Genomic DNA, 18,131 nt, shown 5'->3' on the forward strand with positions numbered 1-18,131 from the left:
ATGGGTGTGCTTGTGATGGTGGGTGATGGGTGTGCTTATGATGGTAGGTGATGGGTGTGCTTGTGATGGTAGGTGATGGGTGTGCTTGTGATGGTGGGTGATGGGTGTGCTTGTGATGGTGGGTGATGGGTGTGCTTATGATGGTAGGTGATGGGTGTGCTTGTGATGGTAGGTGATGGGTATGCTTGTGATGGTGGGTGATGGGTGTGCTTGTGATGGTGGGTGATGGGTGTGCTTATGATGGTAGGTGATGGGTGTGCTTGTGATGGTAGGTGATGGGTATGCTTGTGATGGCGGGTGATGGGTGTGCTTGTGATGGTGGGTGATGGGTGTGCTTATGATGGTAGGTGATGGGTGTGCTTGTGATGGTAGGTGATGGGTGTGCTTGTGATGTGGGTGATGGGTGTGCTTGTAATGATAGGTGATGGGTGTGCTTATGATGGTAGGTGATGGGTGTTCTTGTAATGGTGGGTGATGGGTGTGCTTGTGATGGTAGGTGATGGGTGTGCTTGTGATGGTAGGTGATGGGTGTGCTTGTGATGGTAGGTGATGGGTGTGCTTGTGATGGTAGGTGATGGGTGTGCTTGTGATGGTAGGTGATGGGTGTGCTTATGATGGTAGGTGATGGGTGTGCTTGTGATGGTGGGTGATGGGTGTGCTTGAGATGGTGGGTGATGGGTGTGCTTGTGGTGGTGGGTGATGGGTGTGCTTGTGATGGTACGTGATGGGTGTGCTTGTGATGGTAGGTGATAGGTGTGCTTGTGATGGTAGGTGATGGGTGTGCTTGTGATGGTAGGTGATGGGTGTGCTTGTGATGGTAGGTGATGGGTGTGCTTGTGATGGTAGGTGATGGGTGTGCTTGTGATGGTAGGTGATAGGTGTGCTTGTGACGGTAGGTGATGGATGTGCTTGTGATGGTGGGTGATGGGTATGCTTGTAATGATAGGTGATGGGTGTGCTTATGATGGTAGGTGATGGGTGTTCTTGTGATGGTGGGTGATGGGTGTGCTTGTGATGGTGGGTGATGGGTGTGCTTGTGATGGTAGGTGATGGGTATGCTTGTGATGGTAGGTGATAGGTGTGCTTGTGATGGTAGGTGATGGGTGTGCTTGTGATGGTGGGTGATGGGTGTGCTTGTGATGGTGGGTGATGGGTGTGCTTATGATGGTAGGTGATGGGTGTGCTTGTGATGGTAGGTGATGGGTGTGCTTGTGATGGTGGGTGATGGGTGTGCTTGTGATGGTGGGTGATGGGTGTGCTTATGATGGTAGGTGATGGGTGTGCTTGTGATGGTAGGTGATGGGTATGCTTGTGATGGTGGGTGATGGGTGTGCTTGTGATGGTGGGTGATGGGTGTGCTTATGATGGTAGGTGATGGGTGTGCTTGTGATGGTAGGTGATGGGTGTGCTTGTGATGGCGGGTGATGGGTGTGCTTGTGATGGTGGGTGATGGGTGTGCTTATGATGGTAGGTGATGGGTGTGCTTGTGATGGTAGGTGATGGGTGTGCTTGTGATGTGGGTGATGGGTGTGCTTGTAATGATAGGTGATGGGTGTGCTTATGATGGTAGGTGATGGGTGTTCTTGTGATGGTGGGTGATGGGTGTGCTTGTGATGGTAGGTGATGGGTGTGCTTGTGATGGTAGGTGATGGGTGTGCTTGTGATGGTAGGTGATGGGTGTGCTTGTGATGGTAGGTGATGGGTGTGCTTGTGATGGTAGGTGATGGGTGTGCTTGTGATGGTAGGTGATGGGTGTGCTTGTGATGGTAGGTGATGGGTGTGCTTGTGATGGTAGGTGATGGGTGTGCTTGTGATGGTAGGTGATGGGTGTGCTTGCAGGTGTGGCTACGAGTGACCTAATTATTCTTTACCTAACCTAACATTACTGCCACATAAACATGTAAGTACATATATACAAACTTTCTGGCAGTATTCAGTGATTGATAAATACAACTAAACAATCCACCGTCATATTATATACACTAACATGTTAATTTTTGTGGAGTACAAATATTTAACGCCTCGTAGTGAGGCAGATTACAAATTGTGTTATATTTTGTGTGTAGCTATTAAGTGTTCTTTAATTATGAGATGTGAAGAAGTGTGATATGTATATGGAGAGAGAGAGAGAGAGAGAGAGAGAGAGAGAGAGAGAGAGAGAGAGAGAGAGAGAGAGAGAGAGAGAGAGAGAGAGAGAGAGAGAGAGAGAGACCGACTGGGGATGGGGGGGATAGATATGACACTAGGTGTACACACAAACAGGCAGTGTCAGGTGTATCATAATTAATACATTGCAAGTGTCATCTTGCTACATTTCTCAGGACGAAGCATCTCTCAACTGTAGCAGTCCAGCTGTCGTACTGTATCTCAGTCAATATTCTCTAAGCACCAACCTATTCACAAGGAATATCTCACCCTAGAAACAGTTCACCTTTCACGTTTACATATTAAAATCACTAATTCCCCAAAAAAACACTTCACAAATTGCCTCTAGCACCGCCACTTTTCACTCGGCTAACACAACTCAAGTTGGGATGTTTTCCGATATGCAAATTTTGTTTCCGGCCTGTGCTGTGAATCAAGTGTGAGGTGGAGACTGTGGAAGACTGGCTGAACCACAACACCAGCTTACTGAAATGATAAATAAGACGAGGGTAACAGGGAAGGAGACTCGGGGTGGTTGCTGTGGATCCAGTACACTAATCTTATAGGTTCGTTCAGGGACGAAGTTCAACATCTTCGGCCATCAGCCTCAACTGGCGTGAAAATCCGCCCATAGCACCATAATTTTAGTGGTTTAGTAGTAATTTGGTAGCTCTGGGAGTCCATGGGAGAATGTTGGTTCAGAAAAAACAGTTGAAAAGTCCGAGGAACTAGAAATGAAGTGACCAAAAAGGTGAATGAAAAGGATGAAGGTAAGTAACACACACAGCAGCACCACTCACAACAGGAACACAGATAAGATAACACTATCAAGTCCTTAGCTAACCTTATAGATAAGTTAACCCAGCTGCCCACCACCATGGAAACACCATTCTCCCCTCAAATAAAACCACTATATACAAATAATCGCAATTGAAATCAATAATTTTAACCCATGCAACAAGTCACAAAGACCCATGTGGAAATAAATCCGACTTTTTTTGGGGGTTATCCTTGGTAATCTACACATATTCTGCTATGTATAATAATTTATGGAACTATATTTATGTGTACATGTACTTGAATAAACTTACTTATTAACTAACCTCGGTGTTTACAACACAGACTTCTCTTACTGCCAAGTTCCTTCTTTCTTGCTAAATCTATCTTCTCACCAAATATTTATGCAAGATTCAGTAAACAAGCTTCACTAACAGGATCCATTGATGCTGGTCAGTGTCTCTTGATCCAATCAGCTGGAGCTATCTTCACCTTTTTTGAATCCGACCTGATTACCACCTTTTTCCTTAGTGTTGTAGGCCCCTACGGTTTTAACGTTCCCATTAATAATAAGAATTTTAATAATAATAATACTTATTATAACTAATACAATGGGGCTCTTTTTTTTTTTTACTCTATTCCAATACTGTCTCAGGAATTTATTATTAAAATTAAAGGTACTGTATATCTGTGGACTGTTTATATTTTTCTTTTACACAATTTTTGCAGGCTATTACCCTATTTCAGCTCATTTCAAAACCCAGCCCTATCTGAGATAAATCACCATCCCCAGGATGCCACCCACACATGTCGACTAACACCCAGGTACCTATTTACTGCTAGGTGAACAGGGACAGCAGGTGTAAGGAAACGCCCAGCGTTTCCACTCTTACCTGGGGTATACCTGGAGGGTATTCCGCGGATCAACGCCCCTGCGGACCGATCTGTGACCAGGCCTCGTGGTGGATCAGGGCCTGATCAGTCAGGCTGTTACTGTTGGCTGCACGTAAACCTAGTCAAATCAAATCAAGTTTATTCTCTATAAAGATTACAATGTGGGGTTTACATATTATAGGATATTGTGTAGTTTACATATATGAAACTAATTACAGAGAGGGCCACTATCACACCTAGCATGACTAGGCTAGGTGTGACAAAACCATTCACAAAACTTCCAGGCCATGGGAAAACCTGGGTAGCCACAGCCACTCAAGAGGGAGAGGTTTTTTAGTGTCAGGAAGGAAAAAAAACTGGCAGGATATGGCAGAAATCGTACACCAAATCCAGTCATTCCTGGAGTGGAACCACAGTCGATGGCCTCCACTCCAAACCAACAGATACAGATACTAATGCCGGAAAAAAAATCCCCCCCCAGTACCAACAATACCACCAGTCCGATAACATTCTTCTTTGCAAATATACAGGGTCTAAAGCCAGCAACAAACAACAAAATACCTTTCATCCGTGGACTGCTTGCAGAGGCAAAGGCAATGTTCGCGGCTTTCACTGAGACCCTCATAAAGGATCACTTGGACAACGAAATATGGATCCCAGGTTACAACCTATACAGATGTGACAGAGTAAACAGGCAAAAGGAAGGGGGGTTTGGCCTGTACATTGCAGAGTCACTTGTTTGCACAGAACTGCTAAATGCCTCAAATGATGTAGTGGAAGTTTTAGCAGAAAAGGTCGAGAACCAAAACCTAGTCATTGTGGTAGTCTACAAGCCTCCGGATGCAACATCCCAGCAATTCCAGGAACAGCTGTTAAAAATTGACCACTGTCTGGAAAATCTTCCAGCTCCTGCACCCAACATCTTGCTCCTGGGGGATTTCAACTTAAGGCACCTAAAATGGAGGAATATAGCAAATAATATTGTTGCAGTAATAACACCAGGAGGCAGCTCTGATGAAAACTCACACTCACGCGAGCTTTTAAATCTCTGCACAAAATTCAATTTAAACCAGCAAATAATAGAGCCTACTAGACTGGAGAATACACTAGACCTCATCTTCACTAACAATGATGATCTGATAAGAAATGTCACCATATCAAAAACAATATACTCAGATCACAACATAATTGAGGTTCAGTCATGTATGCGCGGAGCCCCAGACCGACATAAGGAGATTAGTCACGAGGAAGCATTCACCAAATTCAACTTCAATAACAAAAACATAAAGTGGGACCAAGTAAACAAAGTCCTAACCGATATAAGCTGGGAAGATATACTAAGCAACACAGACCCCAACTTATGCCTAGAACAGATTAACTCGGTGGCACTCGATGTATGCACAAGGCTTATTCCTCTAAGAAAAAGGAGGAGTAGATGAAAAATAGAAAGAGACAGGCGCTCCCTTTACAGGCGACGGAAAAGAATAACAGAGCGGCTAAAAGAGGTCAATATATCTGAAATGCGTAGGGAGACACTGGTCAGAGAAATAGCAAGCATCGAACTTAAGCTAAAAGAATCCTTTAGGAGTCAGGAATCGCGGGAAGAACTAAAAGCCATAAATGAAATCGAAAGAAACCCAAAGTATTTCTTCTCCTATGCCAAATCAAAATCGAGAACAACGTCCAGTATTGGGCCCCTACTTAAACAAGATGGGTCCTACACAGATGACAGCAAGGAAATGAGTGAGCTATTCAAGTCCCAATATGACTCAGTTTTTAGCAAGCCGCTAACCAGACTGAGAGTCGAAGATCAAAATGAATTTTTTATGAGAGCCACAAAATTTGATTAACACAAGCCTATCCGATGTTATCCTGACGCCAAATGACTTCGAACAGGCGATAAATGACATGCCCATGCACTCTGCCCCAGGGCCAGACTCATGGAACTCTGTGTTCATCAAGAACTGCAAGAAGCCCCTATCACGAGCCTTTTCCATCCTATGGAGAGGGAGCATGGACACGGGGTCGTCCCACAGTTACTAAAAACGACATAGCCCCACTCCACAAAGGGGGCAGTAAAGCAACAGCAAAGAACTACAGACCAATAGCACTAACATCCCATATCATAAAAATCTTTGAAAGGGTCCTAAGAAGCAAGATCACCACCCATCTAGAAACCCATCAGTTACACAACCCAGGGCAACATGGGTTTAGAACAGGTCGCTCCTGTCTGTCTCAACTATTGGATCACTACGACAAGGTCCTAAATGCACTAGAAGACAAAAAGAATGCAGATGTAATATATACAGACTTTGCAAAAGCCTTCGACAAGTGTGACCCTGGCGTAATAGCGCACAAAATGCGTGCTAAAGGAATAACAGGAAAAGTCGGTCGATGAATCTATAATTTCCTCACTAACAGAACACAGAGAGTAGTCGCCAACAGAGTAAAGTCCGAGGCAGCTACGGTGAAAAGCTCTGTTCCACAAGGCACAGTACTCGCTCCCATCTTGTTCCTCATCCTCATATCCGACATAGACAAGGATGTCAGCCACAGCACCGTGTCTTCCTTTGCAGATGACACCCGAATCTGCATGACAGTGTCTTCCATTGCAGACACTGCAAAGCTCCAGGCGGACATCAACCAAATCTTTCAGTGGGCTGCAGAAAACAATATGAAGTTCAACGATGAGAAATTTCAATTACTCAGATATGGTAAACATGAGGAAATTAAATCTTCATCAGAGTACAAAACAAATTCTGGCCACAAAATAGAGCGAAACACCAACGTCAAAGACCTGGGAGTGATCATGTCGGAGGATCTCACCTTCAAGGACCATAACATTGTATCAATCGCATCTGCTAGAAAAATGACAGGATGGATAATGAGAACCTTCAAAACTAGGGAGGCCAAGCCCATGATGACACTCTTCAGGTCACTTGTTCTATCTAGGCTGGAATATTGCTGCACACTAACAGCACCTTTCAGGGCAGGTGAAATTGCTGACCTAGAAAATGTACAGAGAACTTTCACGGAGCGCATAACGGAGATAAAACACCTCAATTATTGGGAGCGCTTGAGGTTCCTAAACCCGTATTCCCTGGAACGCAGGAGGGAGAGATACATGATTATATACACCTGGAAAATCCTAGAGGGACTAGTACCGAACTTGCACACGAAAATCACTCACTACGAAAGCAAAAGACTTGGCAGACGATGCAACATCCCCCCAATGGAAAGCAGGGGTGTCACTAGCACGTTAAGAGACCATACAATAAGTGTCAGGGGCCCGAGACTGTTCAACTGCCTCCCAGCACACATAAGGGGGATTACCAACAGACCCCTGGCAGTCTTCAAGCTGGCACTGGACAAGCACCTAAAGTCAGTTCCTGATCAGCCGGGCTGTGGCTCGTACGTTGGTTTGCGTGCAGCCAGCAGCAACAGCCTGGTTGATCAGGCTCTGATCCACCAGGAGGCCTGGTCACAGACCGGGCCGCGGGGGCGTTGACCCCCGGAACTCTCTCCAGGTAAACTCCAGGTAAACATTGCTAAATAATTGGTACAGATTATTTAGCAATGTGAATGGTTTTGTCTTGGTACAATATATAGTTTATATTGAAGCTCCTATATTGGAGTATCACAGGTAAACTTATGACTAGTGAAGATTCATGAGGTAACAGTTGTATTATGTATTTCTATATTTATAGTCAATTAGGTGAGTGTAAGTGTGAATTGTGGGGAATCACAGATATCGAGAGTAGGTCGAGGTTGTGTTTTATGTGTGTATGATACAAGAGACTTGGTGGTTTTCATGTAGTTAGCTGACGGTGGGGTGTGTCAGGGAGATAAGATGTTGTCTAATAGTAGTTTTGAAAGTGATGAATGTGTTTGCAGTTCTAGAGTTTTCAGGTAGGGGGTTCCAGATTTTAGGGCCTGTGGAAAATTACATTTATCTGAATGTAACTCATTATGTACATAACAGTAAATGATAACAAGGATAATTATTATTTATCAGTTACATAGACAAGTAGGAATTTGGGACACCTAGGTCACAAAAATGTCCCCCTTCGATACCTACAACTGTCTTATCCACAAGTTGCTCTAGACCTATTAATTACAAATGAATGATGCATCTCATCACCAAGAATTCTGGTAAATAAAAATTTGTGGACTGCATATTAAATTAATAAAGGATTATATATATATATATATATATATATATATATATATATATATATATATATATATATATATATATATATATATATATATATATATATATATATATATAAATATATATATATATACACATAACAGAAGGAGAATATCTTAATAACACTCACCAATTTAACTGGAGATCAAGGTGTATCATACTCAGAAAACCTCACTGTCTATCCATGAAAATAACACTGGCCAGAGTTAAACATAAACAGACTTATCTGAGGTTCCTGAAGCTGTCTTGTCCAGTCGCCTGATATCTCAAGTTATGCAGGAATGCACATCCAACAATTTCGTCTCCTATTTGAGAGGTGTCAGCCCAATTTTACCTCTAGAGCACGAAAATTCTTCTTATTTTCACTAACGTTTTCTTGACTCATTCAAAACACAATGGCGAGTCTCTTCCTGTCCACTCCATTCTCTTCTTTTAAAAATACACTTTTAATCAGGTTTATTTACACAGCATATTGGGAAATTATTTTCCATAGGTCCTTTTATGTACATTGAATTTTTGCATAGGTTTAGCCGGACAGGAGGGAATGTCATAGAGATGTTTGTCTGGTGTTATGCCTGTGAGTCCTGTCACAACTATCAAGCGTTTTAGGTCAAGGTTAATATTGGAATTTAAGGTTCTGTAAATGTAAGTTGCACAGTAGTAAGTGTGGATGTTCTGAACAGTGAGTAAGTTTAGATCTTTGAAGAATGGAGGGGGGATGTGTTGCCTGGGATTGGAGTGAGTGATTATTCTCACTGTGGCTTTTTGTTGGGTTATTATTGACTTTAGGTGTGTTACTGCAGTTGATCCCCAAGCACAAATACCATAGGTGAGGTATGGATAAATGAGTGAATGGTATAGTGTGAGAAGAGCAGATTGTGGCACATAGTATCGTATCTTGGAGAGGATCCCAACCGTTTTGGATACTTTTTTTGTTATGTGTTGGATATGGGTGCTGAAATTCAAAATTCAGGTTGCTGTCGAGGTGCAGGCCTAAGAATTTGTCCTCATTATATCTAGCAATAAGAGTGTTGTTGATCTTAATGTTAAGTTGTGTAACACCTGCTCTGTTACCAAACATAATATAGAAGGTTTTGTCAGTGTTAAGTGTAAGTTTATTGGCTGTCATCCAAGTAGATATTTTGAGTAGCTCCTCGTTAACAATGGTGTTGAGGATAGCAAGATTTGGGTGGGAATAACATAAGTCGTGTCGTCAGTAAAGAGAATGGGTTTCAGGTGTTGTGATACGTTGGGAAGATTATTGATGTATAATAGGAAGAGAAAGGGACCAAAGACACTTCCTTGTGGTACTCCAGTATCAAGTGGCCATGTTGATGAGGTTGTGTCTTTAATGGTGACATACTGATACCTATTAGTAAGGTAGGATTTGAAATATGCAAGTGCATGGCCTCTTATACCATAATGGTCAAGTTTGTGGAGTAGGATGCCGTGGTCTACTGTGTCAAAAGCTTTTCTTAGGTCAATAAAAATTCCTAGCGGATATTCCTTATTTTCCAGTGCTGTGTAAAGCACTGGAAAATAGTGCTTTTATTTTTTCTGAAGCCAAATTGGCAGGGATTGAGTATGTTTTGTGCTGTCATAAACGAATATAATCTCTTGTGCACGAGTTTCTCGAAGATTTTGGATAGCAATGGTAAGTTTGATATTGGTCTATAGTTGTTTACATCTGTAGGGTCACCACCTTTGTGTATTGGTGTAACTCTTGCTGTCTTGAGTAGTGTCGGGAAAGTGGTAGTTTCTAGTGACTTGTTAAAAAGTAATGAAATAGCAAGCGAAAGGACATGGGCCGCTCGCTTGTATAATAATGGTGGGACGTGAGACAGATTCCCTGAATTATTTTAGGTGACTTAATAATCGTGGTGACTTCAGTGGGCTCAGTAGGTGCAAGATAGAAGGAATTTGGGAAATTCCCATCTAAGTAATCATTTGCACGGGCGTTGGTACCTGTGATTTTACTGGCGAGATTAGATCCTATGGTTGAGAATAAGTTGTTTATCTTGTATCAACGGGATGCAGTGGTGTTTCGTTCGGTTTAGTTAGGACAATACCCTTGTTATTTTTTCAGTTTGTGGGTTCCCAGAATCTGAGTGTTTTCCAGTTTTTTTTTTTTATATTTCCTCTAGTTTCAGTGAATTTGCTGGAGTAGTACAATTGTTTGGCTATTTTTATTAGTTTTTTGAGAACTGATGAATAGTGATTAAGAATATCTTTGTGTATTTAGTCCTGTCTATATGGGTTTTCATATTGATGTTTCTTATCAATGGCTTTTAGTATGCTGCTAGTCAGCCATGGGCAACCGAGCCGTTTATTCGTGATCTGTTTCGTTTTTATAGGACAATGTTTGTTGTATAGTCTAAGTTATTTATTCAGAAATATGTCAGTCCAATCGTCAATACCACTGGCCTTGGAGAATTCTGTAGTCCAGTCAACTGTCTCTATCTCTGCTGTGAAATTACTTATTGAGGCTTCGTTATGGAGTCTAAATCAAACTGTTGTATTCCAGTGGTGGTTTACTAATGTTTGTTAAGAGGAAGGTAGGGTAGTGGCCTGTAGTGCTGTCTGTGATTATCCCTGATTTAAAGGAGGCTGGTACATTGGTCCATATGTGGTCTATTATGGTTCCACATGTCTCAGTCAGCCTGGTTGGTTTAGTTATTGTTGGTATGAGAAGTGTGTTGTTCATTTTGTTGATGAAATCAGTTACAGGCTGATCATCTGGTAGGTCAAGGTTGATATTGAAGTCTCCAGCTAAGAGAAGGTGGTGCTTGTTCATTCGTCTGTTTGTTATTAGTATCTTTAATTTCTCACTGAAATCTGGGATGTTTGTGTGTGGCATCCGGTAAATGGCACCGACTGTTATAGGAGTCTTAAGGGTTTTTACAGTAAAATTAGCAAAAATATATTCTCCATATTTATCACCACAACAATGTATCTACCTCATCTGCTGGAAAATGATAGGATGGATTATGAGAACCTTCAAAACTAGGGACGCCAAGCCCATGATGATTCTCTTCAAATCGCTTGTGCTTTCTAGGCTGGAATACTGCTATACACTAACGGCCCCCTTCAAGACTGGCGACATTGCAGACCTGGAGAGTGTGCAAAGAACTTTCACGGCACACATAAGTACGATAAGGCACCTAAATTACGGGGAACGGTTGAAGGTCCTTGATCTGTATTCCCTGGAACGCAGGGGAGATACATGATAATATACACTTGGAAGGTCCTGGAGGGATTGGTACCAAACCTGCACACGAAAATCACTCCCTCTGAAACAAAAGACTCGGCAGGAGATGCAACATTCCCCCGATGAAAAGCAGCGGCGCCACGAGTACACTGAGAGACAACACAGTAAGTGTCAGGGGTCCAAGACTGTTCAACTGCCTCCCAGCATACATAAGGGGGATTACCAATAGACCCCTGGCTGTCTTCAAGAAGGCACTGGACAGGCACCTAAAGTCAGTACCTGACCAACCGGGCTGTGGTTAGTACGTCAGCTTGCGTGCGGCCAGCAGTAACAGCCTGGTTGATCAGACACTGATCTACCATGAGGCCTGGTCTCAGACCGGGCCGCGAGGGCGTTGACCCCCGAAACCTTCTCCAGGTAAGCTATAGCAAGTGGTGCTAATACAAGATAGTTGGTTAGAGTAATAGATTGCAATACCACCACCTAACTGTATTCATCTAATTGTGGTTGCAGGGGTCGAGACTCAGCTCCTGGCCCCGTCTCTTCACTGACCGCCACTGGGTCCTCCCTCTCCCTGCTCCATGAGCTTTATCATATCTCGTCTTAAAACTATGTATGGTTCCTGCCTCCGCTACATCGCTTGCCAGACTGTTCCACTTCCTAACAACTCTGTGGCTGAAGAAATACTTCCTAACATCCCTTTGACTCATCTGAGTCTTCAGCTTCCAATTGTGACCTCTTGTTTCTGTGTCCCATCTCTGGAACATCCTGTCTCTGTCCACCTTGTCTATTCCACGCAGGATTTTGTATGTCGTTATCATGTCTCCCCTGACCCTCCTGTCCTCCAGTGTCGTCAGACCGATTTCCCTTAACCTTTCTTCATACGACATTCCCCTTAGCTCTGGAACCAGCCTTGTTGCAAACCTTTGCACTTTCTCTAATTTCTTGACGTGTATGTCCAGGTGTGGGTTCCAAACTGGTGCTGCATACTCCAGTATGGGCCTGACGTACACAGTATATAAAGTCTTGAACGATTCCTTACTGAGGTACCGGAACGCTATTCTCAGGTTTGCCAGGCGCCCATATGCCGCAGCAGTTATCTGGTTAATGTGTGCTTCTGGCGATGTACTCTGTATTATACTCACTCCTAGGTCTTTCTCATTGAGTGATGTTTGAAGTCTTTGGCCTCCTAGCCTATACTCTTCTTTGCCCTCCTCCGATCTTCACGACTTTGCATTTGGCGGGGTTAAATTCTAGGAGCCAGTTGCTGGGCCACGCATCCCGCCTGTCTAGGTCTCTTTGTAAACCTGTCTGGTCCGCTGTGTATCCTGGAAGTAGGTAGATATCAACTGTGTCCTGCTTAAGCCAGGTCTCAGTGAGAATAATACAGAAGGGTGTCTTTAAGGAATCAAGGAGTGCCAGGAGGTCATCATAGTGTTTACTTAAGGACCTGATGTTGTAGTTCTAGTACTATATCTGCAGTAGTGGGATGTTTGGACGAGTATATAGCTACTGCACATTGTTCAAATAGAGTGTAGTAACTAATAAACATAATGAATTTAGTGTTAACTATATATTGAGCTAGAATGAACTAAAGTACAACTAGGTATAAACTAATAAGATAAAATCACAACTTAAAATAGCTCCAGACTATCACTTGTAATTGCACTAAGATAAACATAAGTTGTTTACATGAACTAAAGTATAACTAGATATAAAGTGATGAGATAAAATTACAAATTAAAGTAGCAAAAGTATAATAAAATAAAAAAAAATGGCAATGATATGGTTGTAAGTAATATGATAGTAAGATGGTAGACAAGATAATAAAAAAGTTACAGTTGAATATACAAACTTGAAAATTTGGCAACAATAGGGTAAGAAAAGTATAAAATAAAGTTGGGCAAATACAGAGTAAAGTCCGAGGCAGCTACGGTGAAAAGCTCTGTTCCACAAGGCACAGTACTCGCTCCCATCTTGTTCCTCATCCTCATATCCGACATAGACAAGGATGTCAGCCATAGCACCGTGTCTTCCTTTGCAGATGACACCCGAATCTGCATGACAGTGTCTTCCATTGCAGACACTGCAAGGCTCCAGGCGGACATCAACCAAATCTTTCAGTGGGCTGCGGAAAACAATATGAAGTTCAACGATGAGAAATTTCAATTACTCAGATATGGTAAACACGAGGAAATTAAATCTTCATCAGAGTACAAAACAAATTCTGGCCACAAAATAGAGCGAAACACCAACGTCAAAGACCTGGGAGTGATCATGTCGGAGGATCTCACCTTCAAGGACCATAACATTGTATCAATCGCATCTGCTAGAAAAATGACAGGATGGATAATGAGAACCTTCAAAACTAGGGAGGCCAAGCCCATGATGACACTCTTCAGGTCACTTGTTCTATCTAGGCTGGAATATTGCTGCACTCTAACAGCACCTTTCAAGGCAGGTGAAATTGCTGACCTAGAAAATGCACAGAGAACCTTCACGGCGCGCATAACGGAGATAAAACACCTCAATTACTGGGAGCGCTTGAGGTTTCTAAACCTGTATTCCCTGGAACGCAGGAGGGAGAGATACATGATTATATACACCTGGAAAATCCTAGAGGGACTAGTACCGAACTTGCACACGAAAATCACTCACTACGAAAGCAAAAGACTTGGCAGACGATGCACCATCCCCCCAATGAAAAGCAGGGGTGTCACTAGCACGTTAAGAGACCATACAATAAGTGTCAGGGGCCCGAGACTGTTCAACTGCCTCCCAGCACACATAAGGGGGATTACCAACAGACCCCTGGCAGTCTTCAAGCTGGCACTGGACAAGCACCTAAAGTCAGTTCCTGATCAGCCGGGCTGTGGCTCGTACGTTGGTTTGCGTGCAGCCAGCAGCAACAGCCTGGTTGATCAGGCGCTGATCCACCAGGAGGCCTGGTCACAGACCGGGCCGCGGGGGCGTTGACCCCCGAAACTCTCTCCAGGTAAACTCCAGGTAATGAAGTATATAATAAAATAGATCAGTAATAGATAAAAAGGACAATGTTATGGTAAGTTACAATTAAAATAAGATAGAACAATGACGTGGTAAGTTGTAAATATTTGATGAAGTTGAGGTAATAATACAAAAATAATAATAAAGGGAGATTCTGTAGATATTCAACACAATTAAGACTAACGAGGCCATTAAATAAAGTGACATTCAAAAGTAATTAGGCTATTAGAATTTAAGAGAACACTTTATGGCAGTATATATAACTGTTAGAGGCAGATCATAACAGTAATGGCGGACAGTGGGTATAACCTGTACCCTGGTTGTGTTAACACAGCCTCACTCACGAATGTTTTAAGGTTATATTCCATAGAGATGAAATATCTCTACCCAGTGGGCTGTTTCCTGTGATTTTTTCGTCCCTCACAAAGCACTGGTGGATTTTTTGGACATGGCGTAATTTTCTTAGCCGATATAAGGAGGGTTTGTCTTGTGTTGGTGAGGCATCATTGAAGATAAGATAAGATAAGATTTCGTTCGGATTTTTAACCCCAGAGGGTTAGCCACCCAGGATAATCCAAGAAAGTCAGTGCGTCATCGAGGACTGTCTAACTTATTTCCATTGTGGTCCTTAATCTTGTCCCCCAGGATGCGACCCACACCAGTCGACTAACACCCAGGTACCTATTTGCTGCTAGGTGAACAGGACAACAGGTTTAAGGAAACGTGTCGAAATGTTTCCACCCGCCGGGAATCGAACCCGGGCCCTCCGTGTGTGAAGCGGGAGCTTTAGCCACCAGGCCACTGGGCCACCTGAAGTATACATCAGTTCTAATAGAAATGGATGTTTTTAGTAGATCGTTCCTTTGTACCTGGAGAGAGTTCCGGGGGTCAACGCCCCCGCGGCCCGGTCAGTGACCAGGCCTCATGGTGGATCAGGGCCTGATCAACCAGGCTGTTACTGCTGGCTGCACGCAATCCAACGTATGAGCCACAGCCCGGCTGGTCAGGTACCAACTTTAGGTGCTTGTCCAGTGCCAGCTTGAAGACAGCCAGGGGTCTATTGGTAATCCCCCTTATGTATGCTGGGAGGCAATTGAACAGTGTCGGGCCCCTGACACTTATTGTATTGTCTCTTAACGTGCTAGTGACACCCCTGCTTTTCATTGGGGGGATGTTGCATCGTCTGCCAAGTCTTTTGCTTTCGTTGTAAGTGATTTTCGTGTGCAAGTTCGGTACTAGTCCCCCTAGAATTTTCCAGGTGTATATAATCATGCATCTCTCCCGCCTGCATTCCAGGGAATACAGGTTCAGGAACTTCAAGCGCTCCCAGTAATGGAGGTGTTTTATCTCTGTTATGCACACCGTGAAGGTTCTCTGTACATTTTCTAGGTCAGCAATTTCACCTGCCTTGAAAGGTGCTGTTAGTGTGCAGCAATATTCCAGCCTAGATAGAACAAGTGACCTGAAGAGTGTCATCATGGGCTTGGCATCCCTAGTTTTGAAGGTTCTCATTATCCATCCTGTCATTTTTCTAGCAGATGTGATTGATACAGTGTTATGGTCCTTGAAGGTGAGATCCTCCGACATGATCACTCCCAGGTCTTTGACGTTGGTTTTTTGCTCTATTTTGTGGCCAGAATTTGTTTTGTACTCCGATGAAGATTTAATTTCCTCGTGTTTACCATATCTGAGTAATTGAAATTTCTCATCGATGAACTTCATATTGTTTTCTGCAGCCCACTGAAAGATTTGGTTGATGTCCGCCTGGAGCCTTGCAGTGTCTGCAATGGAAGACACTGTCATGCAGATTCGGGTGTCATCTGCAAAGGAAGACACGGTGCTGTGGCTGACATCCTTGTCTATGTCAGATATGAGGATGAGAAACAAGATGGGAGCGAGTACTGTGCCTTGTGGAACAGAGCATTTCACCGTAGCTGCCTCAGACTTTACTCTGTTGACTACTACTCTTTGTGTTCTGTTTGTGAGGAAATTATAGATCCATCTACCAACTTTTCCTGTTATTCCTTTAGCACGCATTTTGTGCACTATTACGCCATGGTCACACATGTCGAAGGCTTTTGTGAAGTCTGCATATATTACATCTGCATTTTTTATCTTCTAGTGCATCTAGGACCTTGTCGTAGTGATCCAGTGGCTGAGACAGACAGGAGCGACCTGCTCTAAATCCATGTTGCCCTGGGTTGTGTAACTGATGGGTATCTAGATGGGTCGCAATCTTGCTTCTTAGGACCCTTTCAAAGATTTTTATGATATTGGATGTTAGTGCTATCGGTCTGTAGTTCTTTGCTATTGCTTTACTGCCCCCTTTGTGGAGTGGGGCTATGTCTGTTGTTTTTAGTAACAGTGGGACGACCCCCGTGTCCATGCTCCCTCTCCATAGGATGTTAAAAGCTCGTGATAGGGGCTTCTTGCAGTTCTTGATGAACACGGAGTTCCATGAGTCTGGCCCTGGGGCAGAATGCATGGGCATGTCATTTATCGCCTATTCGAAGTCATTTGGCGTCAGGTTCTCTCATAAAAAATTCATTTAGATCTTCGACTCTCAGTTTGGTTAGCGGCTTGCTAAAAACTGAGTCATATTGGGACTTGAGTAGCTCACTCATTTCCTTACCGTCATCTGTGTAGGACCCATCTTGTTTAATTAAGTAGGGGCCCAATACTGGATGTTGTTCTCGACTTTGATTTGGCATAAGAAAAAAAATACTTTGGGTTTCTTTCTATTTCATTTATGGCTTTTAGTTCTTCCCGCGATTCCTGACTCCTATAAGTTTCCTTTAGCTTAAGTTCGATGTTTGCTATTTCTCTGACCAGTGACTCCCTACACATTGCAGATATATTGGCCTCTTTTAGCCGCTCTGTTATTCTTTTCCGTCGCCTGTAAAGGGAGGTGGTTCTGAATTTTAATAGCACTATTTTTTTTACCTGCTTGGTAGCCTATCAGTTTGCAATCTTTTAGTTCATCACTACATATGTTTAGGCGAAGGTGGTCCTTCATAAGCTGTAGGTTGGTCTCCATGCAAGTCTCTTGGGTGACAGTAGGTGGAAGATGTTTGCTATTAACTACAACAGCGTTAGATAGCTGTTGTTGGTCATTATGATCCTGGAAGTTGGTGATGACATTGGCAAGTTATAGATCCACTTTTAATCTTTCTTCTATGATGTTGGAAGTAAGCTGGGTGACTTGGTCTTTTAGAGTGTTGATGGTATCCACAGACTGGGTGTGGGTGTTACTTAGTTGTTCCAGTGTCTAGTTTATGTTCTAGAGCAGTGATCTTGCTGAGGTACTGTGCAATGGAAGCTTTAAGCTCCTGCATTTCATGAGTTACATACGAACCACAGCCCGGCTAGTCAGGTACCGACCTTAGGTGCCTGTCCAGCTCCCTCTTGAAGACAGTCAGGGGGTCTATTGGTAATCCCTTATGTATGCTGGGAGGCAGTTGAACAGTCTTGGGCCTCTGTCACTTATTGTGTTGTCTCTTAGGGTACTCATGGCACCCCTGCATTTCATTGGGGAAATGTTGCACTACCTGCTAAGTCTTAGGGAGTGATTTTCGTGCGTAGATCTGTGACTAGTCCCTCTAGGATTTTCCAAGTGTATATTATCACGTATCTTTCTCGCCTGCATTTCAAGGAGTACAGGTCAAGGGCCTTCAACCGTTCCCAGTAATTTAGCTGCTTTATGGTACTTATGCATGCAGTGAAAGTTCTCTGTATATTCTCCAGGTGTGCAATTTCGCTTTTAGATTTTTCAGAAGGACCCCTTGTAGTGGAACGGCTCTAGATATGAGGAACTGGAGGAATGTGTTTCCTCTTAGTTACAATGGAAGATGGTGGTGGTGTTTTGTCCGTCAGGAAATAACACAGCTT

This window comes from Cherax quadricarinatus, chromosome 62 (assembly GCF_038502225.1).
Source record: "Cherax quadricarinatus isolate ZL_2023a chromosome 62, ASM3850222v1, whole genome shotgun sequence".
NCBI classification, from domain to species: domain Eukaryota; kingdom Metazoa; phylum Arthropoda; class Malacostraca; order Decapoda; family Parastacidae; genus Cherax; species Cherax quadricarinatus.